This window comes from Leucoraja erinacea, chromosome 25 (genome assembly GCF_028641065.1).
Source record: "Leucoraja erinacea ecotype New England chromosome 25, Leri_hhj_1, whole genome shotgun sequence".
In the NCBI taxonomy this organism is placed as follows: domain Eukaryota; kingdom Metazoa; phylum Chordata; class Chondrichthyes; order Rajiformes; family Rajidae; genus Leucoraja; species Leucoraja erinaceus.
In genome coordinates, this window is record NC_073401.1 from 1,879,069 (window position 1) to 1,899,036 (window position 19,968).

The window sequence follows — 19,968 nt, forward strand, 5'->3', positions numbered from 1 at the left end:
CAGAAAGTAACATGTTGGTATTGGAAAAAGATAGGCTGGCCATCAAGACACCGAAATAAGGTGGGTCACTTGCTGGTTGGTAAGATGTAATGAGAGGAGCACCAAGGGATCTTTGCTGAAGCATCAAGTTTCTACAATTTATGAAAATAATTTGGTTGGTGGCACAAGGATATGGTTATGAAACTTACCAAGCTATGTAAGAAGGAGGTTGTGAAGAGGACATAAGGAGGCTCTCAAGGGGTGCGAGTAGGTCAAGTGAGTTGGCAAATTGTGTGTGATAAGGGCAAATGTCTGATTGTTCATTTTGGCAAAAAGAAGCAAGGAACACATTGTCTACACAGCAAGGGATTGGGGCGCCCGAGATACAAACGGACTGGCATCCTGATGCAGCATTCGGCAAAATACTCACTGTACAGGCAGGCAAGTAATTAGCAATACTTACACAGCATTATCATTATTGTTAAAGGTACTGAATATAACATTTGGATATTATATATCATTTATAAGAGGTGGGTTGGAAGATTGCAACCTTCACGTGGTCCACCCTGTTTCGATGAATGCAATCAACCTGGCGTGCACTAACAGAAGATCAAACAGAACAAGTTGTCTTACAACTTTAGGCTGTGCACGCAATATGTAAGAAGAAGCAGAAGTTATAAGAGGTGCACCTCTCATTACAACATGACAACTACAACATGGGAATCTTGGGAATACTCTGGAAGTGCAGCATTGATTAGTCTCCTTATTTATGGTAGGATGTTTAAGTAAGCAAGTCAGAGAAAGATTACAGGAATGATACCGGAATTGGGCCAGGTTCTGGTATGAGATCAAGGGAAAGGTTGGACAGGTCCGGCTTTATACACCAAGGTTTAGAAGTGCTAAAGGTATGTGCAAGACTCAAAGGGATCAAGACAGAGTGAATGTCTTGTTTTCATGCAAGAATATAGAACTAGTAGTCACTGTTTAAACTAAGGGGTTACAAAGAGATAAGGTGACATTGTTTTGTGAGTATTTGAAACTAGCTTCCTCAAACAGTAGTGTAGTCTTTGAATGTAGTTAAAGCAGAGTAGATCCATTATAGATAAGTAATATTGGTATTACTGGTATTGGTATTGCTGATGTATTATTGTCACAAATACTGAGATACAGGGAAAAATTTAGTTTGCATTTAATCCAGTCAAATCATATTATAGACTAGAATAAGGGAGGGCTGGACCCTGAACGCAATATTCCACCTCTCCACCAATTCCAATATTGGTGGCCAGTGAGGGGGGGGGGGGGGGCTTTCTGGAACGCTAGTATGGTGGTTGCGGGCTGAAGGGACTGGTTTACAGAGGGCTAGTATGGACATTGTGTGCCAAATGGATTATTGGGCTGCAGCTCAGTCACTCAAGTCAGTTGTTCTGGCAGCTCACTCACTCATGGCTGGTGGGCTGGCAGTTCACTCACGACTATTCCTTGAAATTCCATTTCAAGCAGGGTGCAAGGCCACCAAATTCAAGTGCAGTCTCATACAGGGTGCAAGGCCACCAAATTCAAGTGCAGTCTCATACCATTTCAAGCAGGGTGCAAGGCCACCAAATTCAAGTGCAGTTTCATACCATTTCAAGCAGGGTGCAAGGCCACTAAAGACAGCTAGTCTCCCTCCTCCATCTTGCAGAGACTGAGCCATGCCCACACTTCTGGGTTATACAGTCCCGCCCCCCACCCACCAGAAGGGGTGTGGCCTTCATGGCGTGATACACAGGGGATAGAATCTCAACATTTTTTAAACACTGATAACTCTTTTATTTTTCATCGATGTGAAAAATCCTCGGCACCTGATGAGCAGAGGGGGACTCTAAGATGGCCAAAAATCACAGCCATACATGGTAGCGTTTTTTCTAAAATTAATATAAAGCGCAAACAGGAAGTGGTCTAGAATAGACTTTTAATTATATATAGAAGGCAAGGCAACTTTAATTAGGCAAGGCAACTTTAATTAGGCAAGGCGACTAATTAGGCAAGGCGACTTTAATTAGGCAAGGCAACTTCAATTAGGCAACACAGCTTTAGCATTTCCAAACCAAAGGCAACACAGCTTTAGCATTTCCAAACTATATTTTCAAACCACATTAAGGGCACTGACAGGTTAGTAAAACCACTCACATTTTAGTAGACAAGTGTTCAGTGTTATTCACAGCTCAGACTGAGAGATGTGACCCTCTCGCTCCCCCATCTTGCAGAGACTGACTGAGGTACTCAACACTTCCAGGTTTTATAGTCCCTCTGGAAGGGGCGTGGCCTTCAGGATCTCAACATTTTTTAAACACTAATAACTCTTTTATCTTTCATCGATGGAAAAAATCCTCTTGTCCTGCGCAGCGGAGGGGGACTCTGAGTAAGATGGCCAAAAATCACAGCCGTAAGTGGCAGCGTTTAAAAAAAAATCAATACACTGAACAGCAGGAAGTTGTCAAGATCAGACTTTTAGTAATATAAGATAGATAGGAAGGAACTGTAAATGCTGATTTATACTGAAGATAGACACAAAATGCTGGAGGAACTCATAATATGCTGGAATAACTCAGATTTATTCCAGCATTGCCTGCAGCATACATTATATTATAGATAGAATTATATTATACATGAGTATAATCAGGCAAAGTGCAAGTATACCAAGTGGTGCAAAGAGCAAAATTACTGAATATACTGTAGTATTACAGTGTTTTGACATTACATTCACGGAGAAAGAGCAAGTAAAGTTAAAAAAAAGAGTGCAATCTTTGCAACACGTGGATTGGGAGATTGTGACTACACCCTATTTATGGGAGGACCATTCAATAGTCAGATAACAGTGGGGAAGAAGTTGTTCTCGAATCTGCTAGTATGTGCTTTCAAGCTCGGAGGCAGTAGGATGAAAGATTACTACAGATAAATGGATACGTAAACTTAAAGTTGCTATAAGAATACTTTGTTTAGTTTGAAATACAGCGTGGAAACAGGCCCTTCGGCCCACCGAGCCTGCACCATCCAACGATCCCCGAACATTAACACTGGGGACACTGAGGACAACTTACAATTCCACCAAGCCAATTAGTTTTCAAATCTGCATGTTTTCAGAGTGTGGGAGGAAACTGGAGCTCCGGCGAAAATCTACACAGTTCACGGGGAGAACGTACAAACTCCGTATGGACAGCAGCCGTAGTCGGGATCAAACCCAGGTCTCTGGCGCTGTAAGGCAGCAACTATACCGCTGCATGACCGTGCCAACCTCTGAGATTAGCTGTGATCATAATAAGTGGATGTGCAGGTCTGAGAAGACTTGTGGCCTTTACTTGTTCCTGATTTGTACATTTGTAAATTTGTTTGCAATTGGATCACCAGCGACCTCAGACATTCACACCACAGGCCACCACCACTGACCGACCCAAGTCTCCAGTCACAACTCCTGCTGTACATTAAACAGTTCCAGCACGACCACATACTCACCTCACACTGTCAGCTGTTCACTCATGACAGCTGAATCGCCTGAGTGGATTGCACAACACTGACATATAATTTGTGCAGCAGCAGCTAATCAGATGATATGTGTAAGAAGGAACTGCAGATGCTGGTGTACATCGAAGATAGACACAAAATGCTGGAGTAATTCAGCAGGCCAGGCAGCATCTCTGGATAAGAGGAATGGGTCGAACTTACAACACAGTGGTATGAATATTGATTTCTCTAACAACCTAGAAACATAGAAAATAGGTGCAGGAGGAGGCTATTCGGCCCATCGAGCCAGCACCGCCATTCATTGCGATCATGGCTGATCATCCCCAATCAGTAACCCGTGCCTGCCTTCTCCCCATATCCCTTGATTCCACTAGCCCCCTAGAGCTCTATCTAACTCTCTCTTAAATCCATCCAGTGATTTAGCCTCCACTGCCCTCTGTGGCAGGGATTCCACAAATTCAAGTAACCCTTGCTTTCTCTCTCTCTCCATCCCTCCCCACCCGTTTTCTGACTAGTTACACTGACCTCCTGATTAATTTTACTGTTTGTATGCCACCTTGTCACCTCCCCCTCAGCCAACAATGAACCATTCTACATTTCATTGTTCATCGTCTGCTTTGATCTGTTCTTTTCACACCTTACATATTCTTTGTATCTTTCCATATTTCGTTTCCCTCTCCCCGACTCTCAGTCTGTAGAAGGGTCTTGGCCCGAAACGTCACCCATTCCTTCTCTCCAGAGATGCTGCCTGACCCGCTGAGTTATTCCAGCATTTTTCATCCATCTTCGCTAATCAGGTGAAACTCGGATGATTTAGACAATGGTGATACACCAGGAATCAATGGCGTAGATCCTAAACAGGAGGCATGAAAACCAGGTGCAAGTTTCCTGAAGGGCATGGTAACAAATGAGTTCTGCTGCAGAGAAATAGATGAGTACCTCAATGATGTATGGGTCAGAGAGAGATCGATGGTTATACACAATGAAATGCTTGAGGAATCAGGAAACCTGCAGAGACCTTGTGTTTCATACCAAGCAGCAGCAAGCAACCACTCAGATGTCGTTGGGAAATGAAAGTGAAATTTAGTCTTTGAATAGAATCTCAGTGGCGTCCCCTCCATAAATTGTTCTTTCCCTTTATTCTTCGAAAGCAGCCATTTTGAGAGGGGAGAAGGCATTTTTGAAAAATCAGTGGGAGAGCGGAGAGAAAACTGTGTTTTAATTGAAAAGTGGCTTTGGCTCAAATGTAGATGGGTCATTTTGAAAAGCTGGCAATTTATTAGCTGAGGAGGAGATACAGCAGATAGTAAAAGGCTGGGATGGTTTATTGGGAGTGAGGTGTGTGGAGATGAAGTGCCGTGCTGAGGGAAAGTGTAGCATTGAGACTGGCTCAAGAGGCTTCAGCGAGAGAGCTGAGAAAAGCATAATAGCTGGTTAAAGTCTGTTATTCTGCGTAAACTTCCCGGCTTTTTGGTGTTGTTGAGATAGAGGGCAGGTGGGATCATTTATAGTGTCCCTGAGGACTACACCTGCAGTAAGTTTAGTTGAGTTTAGTTTAGAGATACAGCACGGAAACAGGCCGAACCAGCGATCCCCGCACATTAACACTATCCTACACTACACTAGGGTCAATTTACATTTATACCAAGCCAATTAACATACAAACCTTTACGTCTTTGGAGTGTGGGAAGAAACCGAAGATATCGGAGAAAATGCACGCAGTCACGGTGAGAACGTGCAAACTCCGTTCAGGCAGCACCCGTAGTCAGGATTGAACCCGGGTCCCTGGTGCTGTAAGGCAGCAACTCAACCGCTGCGCCTCCGTGCCGCCCCGGAAAGCCGTGCTCAGCTGCAGTTTCCTAAGGACCACGTTAAGAAACTGAAGCTGCATGTGGATGACGTCAGGATTATCCAGGGGTGTGAGTGTGTGATAGATAAGAGTTACAGTGAGGTGGTCATGCCTGAGGTACAGGCAGGTGGTCGATGGATGACCACCAGGAATGGGAGAAGGCAGAGAGGGCAGTAGATCCCTTCCACAACAAGCTTGCTCCTTTGGATAAAGATCTGGGTGGAGGAAAGGCAAGGAGAGAGTCGAGTTGGGCCTGGTTCTGAGGCCCAGCGGGTAGTGAAACTCTGAAACCCATAGTGATAGGAGACTCGCCAGTTAAGGACTTGTCCCACTTTCACGACCTAATTCACGACCTCTGCCGAGTTTGCCCTTGACTCATACTCGCAGCATGGTCGTCACGTGGTCGTAGGAGGTCATAGGTCGGTCGTAGCAGGCCATGATGCTAGTCGTAGGTACTCATGTCATCAAGTAGGTCGGGGCGTTTTTCTAGCCTGATGAAAAATGTTCACGAGTAAAAAAGGTTGTGAATTAGGTTGTGAAAATGGGACAGGCCCTTTAGGGGACAGACAGGAGATTCAGTGGCAGCAAACGAGACTCCAGGGTGATGTGCTGCCTCCATAGTGCCAGGGTCCAGGATATCTCTGAGTGGTTGCAAAACATTCTCAAGCGGGGGAGGGTGAGCAACCGGAAGTTGTTGTGCACCTTGGCACAAACGACATTGGTGGAAAAGTAACTGGATATAGGGAGTGAGGCAAGAGACTAAAAGACCGGAAGGCGGCGCGACTTTCGTCAGCAGCGGCCTCCGCAGCCCGTCCGCATTTTTATTATTTTTTGTCTATGTTTATATGTAGTTTTTGTTATTTTTTGTTGGGGTGTGTGTGTGGGGGGGTGGGAGGGAGGGGGCAACTTTTAAATCTCTCCCTGCACTGGAGACCCGACCTTTTCTTGTCGGGTCTCCGTTGTCGTTGGGGCTGCAATGAGGAGCGGCCTCCAACAGAAGAAGCCGGGGACTCTGGTGCCGACTCACCTCACCGTCGCGGAGCTGGCCGAGTCCAGAGCGGGTGGAGCGGTGGTGGAGCGCTGCTGCTGCTGCTGCTGTTGCTGCTGCTGATTCGGAGGCTGCAACTGCGGGTCTGCGGATGGCGGCACCGGGAGCCCGCGGGTCCCTGGAGGGAGACCGCTTTTCAGGGCTCCTGCAACGGCGACTTCTCCCGCCCGAGTTGCGGGGTCGAAGAGCTCCTGGAGCGGGGCCTAACATCACTGCCCCGCGCGGCTTGGAATGGCCGCGGGACTCTGCGAGCGCCCGCCGGGGGCTCCAACATCAAGACCCGGTGTGCGACCTCGCACCACCCGGCGTGGCTTTAATGGCCGTGGGACAATCGCCATCGCCAGCCGGGGGCTTTGACTTTGACTCTGTCATCGGGGGGGGGGGGGGGCCGCGGGACAATCGCCATCGCCAGCCGGGGGCTTTGACTTTGACTCTGACATCGGGGGGGTGAGAGGGCAGTGGAGAGATAAGTTTTTTTTTGGCCTTCCATCACAACAATGTGATGGATGTTTATGTAAAATGTAAATTATGTTGTGTCTGGGGTCTATTTGTTTGTAATGTATGGCTGCAGAAACGGCATTTCGTTTGGACCTCAAGGGGTCCAAATGACAATAAAATTGACTCTCTTGACTCTTGAAAAGCAGGTCCCTGAGCGTTTCTGTGGCTAACTCCTGGTGCCATGTGCTGGTGAGGTTAGAAATGTAAAGATAGGATAGATGAATGCACAGCTCAGGATTGGTTCAGGGGCCAGAGAATCAGATTTGTAGACCATTATGATCTCTTCAGTGAACAAGCATTTTGTGTATATTGATCACAACTCTATAAATTTTAAGATTGTTGTGAACTAAACCCAAAGACGACCTCCACAACCGTCTGTAGCAATGCATTCCACAGATTCAACACACTCTGGCTCAAGAAATTCCTCATCTCTTTTCTAAAGGCACAATCTTGTATTCAGAGGTTGTTCTCTCTGGACATAGACTGGTGGAAACATCCTCTCCACATCCACTCTTTCCAGTCCTTTCTTGATCGTGCTTGGTGTCTGAGGATAATAGACAATAGGTGCAGGAGTAGGCCATTCGGCCCTTCGAGCCAGCACCACCATTCTATGTGATCATGGCTGATCATCCCCAATCAGTACCCCTTCTACCTTCTACCCATATCCCCCGACTGCTATTTTTAAGAGCCCTATCTAGCTCTCTCTTGAAAGAATCCAGAGAACCTGCCTCCACTGCCCTCTGAGGCAGAGAATTCCACAGACTCACAACTCTCTGTGAGGAAAAAGTATTTCCTTATCTCCATTCTAAATGGCTTACACCTTATTCTTAAACTGTGGCCCCTGGTTCTGGACTCCCCCAACATCGGGAACATGTTTCCTGCCTCTAGCGTGTCCAAACCCTTAACAATCTTACATGTTTCAATGAGATCTACTCTCATCCTAAACTCAAGAGTGTACAAGCCCAGCTGCTCCATTATCTCAGCATATGACAGTCCCGCCATGTCCTTTCTCAAATTAGGGGACCATAAATGCACACAATACTCCAGTTGTGGTCTCACTAGGGCTCTGTACAACTGCAAAGGACCTCTTTGCTCCTATATTCGATTCCTCATGTTATAAAGGCCAACATGCCATTCACTTTCTTCACTGCCTGCTGTACCTGCATGCTTACTTTCATAAACTGTTGTATAAGGACCCCCAGATCCCGTTACCTTTTCCCAACTTGACCTTTTCCCAACTTGATGCCATATAGATAGTAATCTGCCTTCCTGTTTTTGCTACCAAAGTGGATAACCTCAACAGGATGTAGGTGAATGTGGAGAATTCTAATATGCAAGGCCTGTTCGGATTTAAGAAAGAGGAGAGGTTGAGGCTCTTAAAGAGCATTAAGGTGGATAAATCCCCAGGATCTGGTGGGATTTATCCCAGATTATTGTGAGAGGCAAGAGGCACACCTCCGGAATCACGGACAGTTTCCCAGCTGTTACCAGGCAACTGACCCATCCTCCCACAACGAGAGAGCAGTCATGAACTATCATCTTCCTCATTGGTGACCTTTGGACTATCTTTGATTGGACATTGGTGGACACAAAAAGCTGGAGTAACTCAGCGAGACCGGCAGCATCTCTGGAGAGAAGGGATGGGTGACGTTTCGGGTCGAGACCCTTCTTTAGACTTGATTGGACCTTACTGGCTTTACCTTGCACTCAAAGTTATTTCCCTTATCATGTATCTATACACTGCAAATGGCTCGATTGTAATCGTGTATTGTCTTTCAGCTGACTGGTTGGCACACAACAAAAGCTTTTCACTGTCCCTCGGTTAACGGGGCAATAAACTAAACTATGAAGAGATTGCGGGAGCTTTGATGAAGATCTTAGGATGTTTTTTAGCCACAGACGAGGTTCCGGACCACTGGAGAGTGGCTAATGTTGGTCCATTATTTAAGAAGGGAAGTAGGCGAATCATGGGAATTATAGGCCAGTGAGCCTCACATCTGCGGTGGGGAAACTATTGGAGAGGATTCATTGGGAGGATTCGGCTCCATCCAAATCGGCAAGGAATTGTAGAGAATGGTAGACGTAGCCCAGACCATCACACAAACAAACATACCTTCCATTGACTCCATTTACACTCCAAGCTGCCTCGACAAGGCCATCAGCACAAGTCTCAACCCTCGTCAGTCCCTCTTCTCCCCTCCCCCCCATCGGGCAAGAGGCACAGAAGAGTGAAAATGTTTTTTCCAGATTCAGGGACACTTTTTCCCAGCTGTTATCAGGCAACTGGCCCACCCTGTCAACAACTAAAGTGGCCCTGACCTACTAGCTACGTCATGGTAAACCCTCGGAAAATCTTTAATCGGATCTTACTGGACTTACTGCACTAAATGTTATTCCCTTTATCATGTATCTGTACACAGTGGATGTCTCGATTGTAATCATGTATTGTCTTTCCACAGACTGGTTGGCATGCAACAGAAGCTTTTCACTACACCTTGGCATTTGTGACAATAAACTAAACTGAACTAGAGTCAGTAATTCATGATGTAGATTTATAGAGCTTTGGTTAGGCTACATTTGGAGTATTGTGTGAAGTTCTGAGTTCTGGTCACCCCATTAAAGGAAGGATGTGAAGGCTTTGGAAAGAGTGCAGAGGAGGTTTACTAGAATGATAGTAGACAATAGACAATAGGTGCAGGAGTAGGCCATTCGGCCCTTCGAGCCAGCACCGCCATTCAATGTGATCATGGCTGATCATCCACAATCAGTACCCCGTTCCTGCCTTCTCCCCATATCCCCTGACTCTGCTATTTTTAAGAACCCTATCTAACTCTCTCTTGAAAGCAACCAGAGAACCTGCCTCCACCGCCCTCTGAGGCAAATAAGTCCACAGACTCACAACTCTCTGTGAGAAAAAGTGTTTCCTCGTCTCCGATCTAAATGGCTTACTCCTTATTCTTAAACTGTGGCCCCTGGTTCTGGACTCACTCAACATCGGGAACATGTTTCCTGCCTCTAGCGTGTACAAGCCCTTAACAACTTTAACAGAATGATGCCTAGATTAGAGTGGATTGGCTACAGGGAGAGGTTGGACAGACTATGGTTGTTTTCTCTGGAATGCCAGAAGTTGCGGGGATACCTGATAGACGTATATAAAATGATGAGAGGCGTAGATAGAGGAGACAATGAGAATCTTTATCCCTGGATGAAAAAATCAAATACCAGAGGGCATAGCCTGACGGTGAAAGGGCAAAGTTTAAAGGAGATGTGTGGAGCATATCTGGAATGCATTGTCAGGTTGTGATTGAAGTAGATATAGTTCTGGTATTTAAAATACTTTTGGATAGGCATATGGCTATGCAGGGAATGGCAAGATATAGGTTGCATGTAGGTAAGTAAGTAAGTAAGTAATGGTCTTAACATTATATTCAATTCAGATATTGTGGGCTGAAGGGCTTTTTCTTGTGCTGTACTGTTCTATGTCCTATAACAAACTCTGAAACATCACAGATGACTCTGGTTCAAGCAAGGAAGTGGCCAGACATTGCCAACTATTGACAATGATAGCCATGCCCTGCTTTGACTAAACATCAGATATGAAATGGTACAAAGAACATTCATTCGATCCCTGTACCTTTTCATATCTCGTTTTCCTCTCCCCTGACCCTCAGTCTGAAGAAGGTTCCCGATCCAAAACATAGAAACATAGAAACATAGAAATTAGGTGCAGGAGTAGGCCATTCGGCCCTTCGAGCCTGCACTGCAATTCAATATGATCATGGCTGATCATCCAACTCAGCATCCCATACCTGCCTTCTCTCCATATCCCCTGATCCCCTTAGCCACAAGGGCCACATCTAACTCCCTCTTAAATATAGCGGGAACATCACCTATTCCTTTTCTCCAGAGATGCTGCCTGGCCTGCTTACTTACTCCAAGTGTTTTATGTGTATGTTCAATTTAAATGACATGCTTATTGAAACCCTAACATCTCACACATTGCTCCCCACTGAAATTCAGGAAGGACAATTATTCCATCAACACTTTGGGAGACATTTATTTATAAGGGCCTTTCTGATCAATTTTTCATCTCCGGCAATTGTTCCTTTTCTCCAGAGATGCCGCCTGAACTGCTGAGTTATTCCAGCATTTTGTGTCCAACTTATTCTACCAACTCCCAATAATACAGTATTCTGAAAGGGATGCCTACCAACAAATCCTTGACCAGACCGAGCTAGTTATGTTTCAGCTTGGGATTCAGCAATCTTTCAAAGCCTAACTCTGTGGCCTTTTGCAACATGAAACACCAGTAGAATATGTCAAGTAGAATGACAGTTACATAAAGAAGGATTCCATCAATAACCAGCACATGGGTTACTAGGTTATAGTAACATCACAGTACATTACCCAATCATTTACCTGGAGACTGTTTCACATTCACCTATCAAGCAATTAAAACTGACAATCTGAAACCAATCACTTACAGAGGAGGTGTTGCTATTGCCATTGAACCAAAAACAATCCAATTCCGGCAAATAAACACAGGCTCAGGCCTGTTGTCTCAGAATCACAGCCTCCTTTCTTTCAGTGCTTAATCCTTTCTTCCGGTGTTCCAGAGATAATTAGGGCAGGACTTTTTTCCAAATACATTCAATAACTTGCAGAAAATAGCAAGCATTTTCAGTTTCCTCTCCCCTCCTTGACACGTCAAGTTGCCAATCCATCACAAACTTCCATAAGACAGACACAAAATGCTAGAGTAACATCAGCGGAACAGGCTGCATCTCTGGAGAGAAGGAAAGGGAAGACCCTTCTTCAGACTGATGCCAGGAGAGTGGGCGATACAGTGATAGAATGCAGTCGGAGACAGTAAGACTGGTGGGAGAACTGGGAATGGGGAGGGGATGGAGCGAGAGGGAAAGCAAGGGCTGCTTGAAGTTAGAGAAGTCAATGTTCATACCGCTGGTGTAAGCTATGCAAGCGAAATATGAGATGCTGCTCCTCCAATTTATGCTGGGCCTCACTCTGACAGTGAAGGAGGCCCAGGACAGAAAGGTCAGTGTGGGAATGGGAGGGGGAGTTAAAGTGTTGAACAACCGGGAGATCAGGTAGGTTTAGGTGGACTGAGCGGAGGTGGACAGCAAAACGATCGCTAAGCCTGCGCTGAAATAAAAAGTCTACTAGATTTTCCTAGCAACTGTTGTCTCCCATTCATTTGAGTGGTGTCTGCTGTGCTTGCCTCAGGTATGAACTGACGCTGACATCTGGGTCAATTCTTCAGCTGGAGATCTCAACCCGAAACATCACCCATTCCTTCTCTCCAGAAATGCTGCCTGACCCGCTGAGTTTTTGTGTCTATCTTGGGTTTAAACCAGCATCTGCAGCTCCTTCAAATCACAATCTTCCATAACACAATTACACACATCCCAGCAGGACAACATAAATATAATTAATGCTCAAATTAATGTGCAAGATATTGAACTGGAACTTCCTGGCAGTACACTCCTTGCGTGCCTCTGCTTTAAATCTGATTGAATAGATAATGGCGCAAACCCCAATGTGTTCACAATTTCAAAGCGTGGGTGTTTCTGGGTACAATCAGAATGGCAGTTGGACCTGATCATGTCCCACCCACAAACATACTGAGCCATGCTCCAGACATACCAAACCTTCAAAAAATAATCACAAAATTAGTACACTATAACAACTACATTTATTAATCTCTATCTGTTCAAAGTTTGTAAATTACATCAAGACTCCGCATCTTATCATGGGCTTTCTATTCCGTTTGAAGGAAAGAGGTGATGGAACTTCTTAAGAAACCCTAATGTCCTCCATGTCTTCAACATGGAGATCCAGTCAAAAGGTGTGAGCTGACAAAAAGTGTTGGACCTCTGCACATGCATGCGTTTGGACAGCAGTCCCGAGCTTCATGGCACACAAGGAAATACCGGCAATTCTGCAATGGCATTGTATTATCATTTGATTCCTAAACTTGCTAATTATCAATTCCTTTCTGTCATTTTAATGGAAACTGCCAGAAAGCTATTAAATAAATTGCACGGGGAAATTCAATCAGGACCCACTCATACACTCCCTATCTCGCAGTTAACTTTCAAGATGATGTCATAAAATGTCAAACATAATAATTATGATGGGAAAGTTTAACAGTCCAAGCAGTTGAACACCAATAATTTAGAGTCAGTGTGTCGTACTGCATAGAAACAGGCCCTTTGGCCCTCCCAGTCTATGCCAACTATCAAGTACCTATCGATATTCTTCATAAATGTACCTGCAGTTCATCACAGCACAGTTTCAGGGGTTGGATAAGGGTTTATATGGAAAGTTAGATCGCATGGGATCCAGGGACAGCTTGCCGACTGGATAGAGAATTGGCTTTGAGTCATAGAGTCAGAGTCATAGAGTGATACAGTGTGGAAACAGTCCCCTCGGCCCAACACGCCCACACGACGGTGCCAACCATGTCCCAGATACACTAGTCCCACCTGCCTGCACCTGCCCCATATTCCTCCAAACCTGTCCTATCCATGTACCTGTCTAACTGTTTATTAAACGTTGGGACAGTCCCAGCCTGAACGACCTCCTCTGGCAGCTATTTGGAAAGAAGCAGAGGCTGATGGTGGGAGATCGTGTTTTTGGACTGGAGGTCTGTGACTAGTGGTGTGCTTCAGGGATCGGTGCTGGGCCCTTTGCTATTGTAGTTTTATCAATGATTTGGATGAGAATGTCGCAGGAGGTTCGACTAGCCTCGACCCGTGGTCCGATCACCCCCCGTGATGCGGGAGCTTGATCGCCCCGACATAGAGGGCTCGACCGCCTGCTGTGGGAGCCAAAATCGCCCCGACAACGGAAGGTCAAGTGTCCCGACCGCGGGAGAACAAAGAAGGGAAGAAGATTGAGATTTTTTTGCCTTCCATCACAGTGAGGAATGTGGGGGAGTTGCTGTGGTGGATGTTCATGTTAAAATGTATTTGGGTGACTTGTTGCTCTTTATTGGCATGACTGTATGGGAAATCAAATTCCTCGTACGTTACAAAACATACTTGGCTAAATAAGTATGATTATGAATATGATCGGCGGTCACTCAAAATGAGTATGACTGCTCTCCATAGGGTCGTCTACTTGTGGGTCTGTAGATGTCTGTAGAGGCTGATCCGTGATCCACGCACCTTGGAGCAACGTGGGCAGTGGAGACTGGCAGTGGTTGGTAATCATCAAGCCCCCTTCTCTCTCCGTTCGACTGTTGAACTATCAAATGGGCATAGTTCCATTTCATGACATCCAGCTCCTTCCTGCACGGATTTCCTCCAGGAGCGCCTGTCCAGTGCAATTTGCTCCCAGTTGCTCGATGTGATGTGGAAATTCTACAAACTGTTCTTGATGTTGAAGCGTTTCTCTGGCCCGCCGGCGGCTCGCCGACCTTCCTTCAGCTGAGAACGATTATGATTATGATTATGGCAAGGCATGGTCAGTAAGTTGGCAGATGACACTAAAGTGGGCGGTACCATTACTCGCGAAAATTATGTATCTAAACTTACAGCAGGTTCTTGAACAGTTGGGCAAGTGGGCTGCGGAATGGCTAATACAATTCACTGTAGATAAGTGTGTGGTGTGGGGTCAAACTAGTGTTGGACTTCACAGTGAATGGCATGGCCCTGGGGAATATTGCAGAGCAGGGGGATCCAGGAGCACAAGTACATCGTTCTTTGAAAGTGGCGTCACAGGTAGATAGGGTGGTCAAGAAGGCTTTTGGTACGTTGGCAGGGTGTTGAGTAGAGAAGTCAGGACGTCATGTAACAGATATACAAGGCGTTGGTGAGGCATCATTTGGAGTATTGTACTACCCTTCTATGGGAAGGATGTTGGTGAGAAGATTTACAAAGATGTTGCCAGGACTTGAGGATCTGAGCTACAGGGCGTGGTTGGGCTGGCTGGGATATTATTCCTTGCAGTACAAAAGGATGAAGGATCTTTAGCTTAGTTTACAGATACAGCATGGGAACAGGACCTTTGGCCTACCGAGTCGATGCTGACCATTGATCACCCACTAACACTAGTTCCAGGTGTTTCTCAACCACTCCCTACACACTAAAGGGTCTAAATATCTCCATCCAACCCAGTCCTCAAGCATCGCATGACCTCACTTTCCCCCAGATATTAAGGCATAATAATAAAAATCTGGAAATCAGTAGATGATTTCTTCCTTGCCTCTTGGCAATTTATTTTTCTCATAAGGTATTACAAAGTTGAAAACCGGTTATGGTCTATAAATGAAACATTTGACCTAACAAGTCAATGCCTGCATTTATGCTCCACACCATCTTCGAACCACTCCAATCAATTTATCTTGTGATTGCTTTTTATTTTGAATACATATTTAACTTCTCCTTGAGGGCAGCTGTGATCTTCACATCATCTGCTCCTGGTGTCATTAAATTGCATTTTCTGATGTAAGCTTTTCAGAGCTTCATTTCATAAGTGTGAGACAAATGGATCAAGACTCTGCTGTGCGATGAACGGAATGAATGTGTTAGCATGTTCACTGTAAATAACTTTATCTGCTTTTTGTTTGGTTTAGATATACGCGTGGAAACAAGCCTCTCGGTCCACCAAGTCCACGTCGACCATCGCTCATATGATTTACCCGTACACTATGTTCTGTGTCCTGCTCAAAAAAGGGCATTTTACAGAAGCCAATTAACCTACAAACCACATCTTTGGAATGTGGGGGGAAACCAAGCCATCCGCAGAAAACCTATACATTTACTGGGAGAAGGTACAAACTCCAGACAGACTGCATACAGAAACAGTTCTACCACAATTGCCACCACGATTTGGCAAGATCTTAATGTGTAAGAATTACAAAATAGGTTAACACGTATCCTTACAGTGTTCTAAGAAATTAGTTATTAATATCCTACTAACGCTAGCCTGTGTATTGCCATCACACTAGATTAACAATTCAAACGCCAAGGGTTCACACACTATCGTGGCAAGCAATGTTTGAAAATTTCAATAAAGATGTTATTTCTGAGTTTGGAACAGAAAACAAAGGTCTTGGCTGCTGTTGAAAACCTATCATATTTTACCATTGAATACTGAAACCTATCTGTAACCTATCAATTATAGACCTGTTAGTTTGATGTCAGTGGTGGGCAATTTAATGGAAAGGATACTTAGAGATAATATATATAAGCATCTGGATAAACAGGGTCTGATTAGGAACAGTCAACATGGATTTGTACCTGGAAGGTCATGTTTGACTAATCTTCTTGAATTTTTTGAAGAGGTTACTCGGGAAATTGATGAGGGTAAAGCAGTGGATGTTGTATATATGGACTTTAGTAAGGCCTTTGACAAGGTTCCTCACGGAAGGTTGGTTAAGAAGGTTCAATGTTGGGGTAATAATGGGTGTGGAGTGGAGTAGCAAGATGGATTCAAACAGTGGCTGAATGGGAGATGCCCAGAGAGTAATGGTGGATGGTTGTTTGTCAGGTTGGAGGCCATGACGAGTGGGGTGCCACAGGGATCTGTGTTGGGTCCACTGTTGTTTTGTCATGTACATCAATGATCTGGATGATGGTGTGGTAAATTGTTGCGCTTCGTTAGTAAGTATGCAGATGATACAAGATAGGTGGGGTTTGTGGATAATGAAGTAGAGTTTTCAAAGTCTACAGAGAGATTTATGCCAGTTGGAAGAGTGGGCCTGAAAGATGGCAGATGGAGTTTAATGCTGATAAGTGTGAGGTGCTACATCTTGGCAGGACAAATCAAAATAGGACGTACATGGTAAATGGTAGGGAATTGAAGAATGCAGGTGAACAGAGGGATCTGGGAATAACTGTGCACAGTTCCCTGAAAGTGGAATCTCATGTAGATAGGGTAGTAAAGAAAACTTTTGGTGTGCTGGCCTTTATAAATCAGAGCATTGAGTATAGAAGTTGGGATGTAATGTTAAAATTGTACAAGCATTGGTGAGGCTAATTTTGGAGTATGGTGTACAATTTTGGTCGCCTAATTATAGGAAGGGTTTCAACAAAATAGAGAGAGTACAGAGGAGATTTACTAGAATGTTGCCTGGGTTTCAGCAACTAAGTTACAGAGAAAGGTTGAACAAGTTAGGGCTTTATTCTTTGGAGCGCGGAAGGTTAAGGGGGGACTTGATAGAAGTCTTTAAAATTATGAGAGGGATAGACAGAGTTGACGTGGATAAGCTTTTCCCACTGAGAGTAGGGAAGATTCAAACAAGGGGACATGACTTGAGAATTAAGGGACAGAAGTTTAGGGGTAACATGAGGGGGAACTTCTTTCCTCAGAGAGTGGTGGCTGTGTGGAATGAGCTTCCAGTGAAGGTGGTGGAGGCAGGTTCGTTTTTATCATTTAAAAATAAATTGGATAGTTATATGGACGAGAAAGGAATGGAGGGTTATGGTCTGAGCGCAGGTAGATGGGACTGGGGGAGAATATGTGTTCGGCACGGACTAGAAGGGTCGAGATGGCCTGTTTCCGTGCTGTAATTGTTATATGGTTATATGGTTATATGGTAACACTATTCAAGGCAGCTGTAGTTAACATCACAATACTAACACAAGGACATCAGAACCTTTAGGAATATTGAAAGGTAATTTGGCTCTAGACACTATTGTTGTTGATAGATCAACAGGCAAACAGCAGAAGTGGTGTTCACCAAGCTACAGAATGGTTAGACTGTGGAAGGGTCTCAACCCAAAACGTCACCTATTCCTTCTCTCCAGAGATGCTGCCTACCCCGCTGAGTTACTCCAGCATTTTGTCTCTATCTCAGACAAACAACAAGAGTGGTGTCTACCACGCTACAGAATGGTTGGAATGAGCCACCAAGGTGACAGCCTTCAGCTATGTGGGAAGAGGAGAAAGACTAAAAATGACAACATATTTGAACTAGTCCGATGAACAACCCAGTGTCCTGGCAACTATTAGTCCAATTAATACCATGGAAAGTTGATTACCTGTCAAAATCATGCGTAGGAAGGAACTGCAGATGCTGGTTTACACCAGATATAGACACAAAATGCTGGAGTAACTCAGCAGGTCGGGCAGCATCTCCGGAGACAAGGAACGGAGGACGTTTCGGGTCGTGACCCTTCTTCAGACTGAGGGACTCAGAGATGCCGCCTGTCCCGTTGAGTTACTCCAGCATTTTGTGTTTATCACCTTGGTTATGGAACAGCTGATTCTCGAGAGTGATTAAACATTCTTAAAGTAATCCACTACTGTCAAGTAGTCTGGGGCAATATGAGGCTATGAAAGGAGATATGTAAATGTAGATGGAGAAATAAGAAGCTGCAGATGGTGGAATCTTGAGCAAAACACTAAGTGTGATGTAACTCAAAGGGTTAGGCAGCATCCGTGGAGGAAGTGGAGAGATGATTCAGATTGAAGAGTCTATTCCCCCCACAGATGCTGTGTACTTCCTGACCCACTGATTTCCTCCAGCACTTTGTGCAATTGTGTATATAAATATAGGGTGTTGTGTTCTTCATGAGCCACCTTGCAACCAAGTTTTTGCCCACCTCCTATTGCCTCCAAAGAAAGACACAAAATGCTGGAGACTGGCAGCGTCTCTGGATAGAAGATTTGGGTCAGTCTGAAGAAAGGTCTCGACCCGAAACGTCACCCATTCGTTCGCTCGAGATGCTGCCTGTCACACTAAGTTACTCCAGCATTTTGTATCTATCTTCGGTGTAAACCAGCATCTGCAGTTCCTTCCTACACACTCCTATTGCCTGTTGATTCAGGGAATTATATAGATTACTAGGCCAAGTGGGACCAGTTGGGTCCCGTCCCCTCAACACGCGGTTGTGGGGAGAGAGGGCGGCGTGTTGTGTCACCACACACACACAAACCACACACACACACACACCACACACACACCACACACACACACACACACACACACACACACACACACACACACACACACACACACCACACACACACACACACACACACACACCACACACACACACACACACACACACACACACACACACACACACACACACACACACACACACACACACAACACACACACACACACACACCACACACACACACACCACCACACACACACACACACTAATCCCCCCCCCCCCCCCCCCACACCACACCACACACACACACACACACACACACACACACACACACACCACACACACACACACACACACACACACACACACACACACACACAGTAATCACCCTGCCCCCACCCCCCCACAACACAACACCCACACACAGTAACACAACACCACCTCAAGTAGTCCCCCTCCCCCCCCCCCCCCCACACACACACACTAACTTCCCCCCTTGATATTATATTAATATTATAATTAATATTTAATTAAGAGAGAGACAGAAGGAACTGCAGATGCTGGTTTACCAAAAAAGACACAAAGTGTTGCAACTCAGTGGGTTAGACAACATCTCTGGAAGACGTGGATAAGTGACATATTGGATCAAGTCCCATCTTCAGATTTATTTAGCTAGTTCGATTTAAATCCCACAGATGCCTTGGAGGGATTTGAACAGCTCTCTCTGGTTCCCTGCACTATCAAACACATAGTTTAGTGAACAGGAAAATTGACCTGTGGAGTAAATGTTAAAATTCCAATTTGGAAAGTATACAATGTGGAAATGTTGTAGTACATTAGTGGCTTTGGCAGAAAGTGACCATGGGACACTTGGAATCCTCAGCGTCAAAGGTGGATGGCACTGCAAGGTTTGTAGTATAAGAGATCAGTTCCCCATCTGCTTGCTTCCATTCGCATTCTGGAACCTGATCTGTGGTTCCCTTCAAACTGATTTGTTTGTTTTATAATCATGACACATATCCAAATTGAAGTCTGCAGACTGTTCATCTAAATATATTGAACCTGGGAACTTTGTCTAACAGCAGTCAGGTTCTGGGACCTTTACAAATGTAGCGTTGATGTCAAATGTATTATAATGGAGCAGGTCAATGAATCAACTCCCCTTCCCATTCCAAAACTGACCTTTTTCTCCCGGGCCTGCTCTAGTCAGCGTGAGGCCA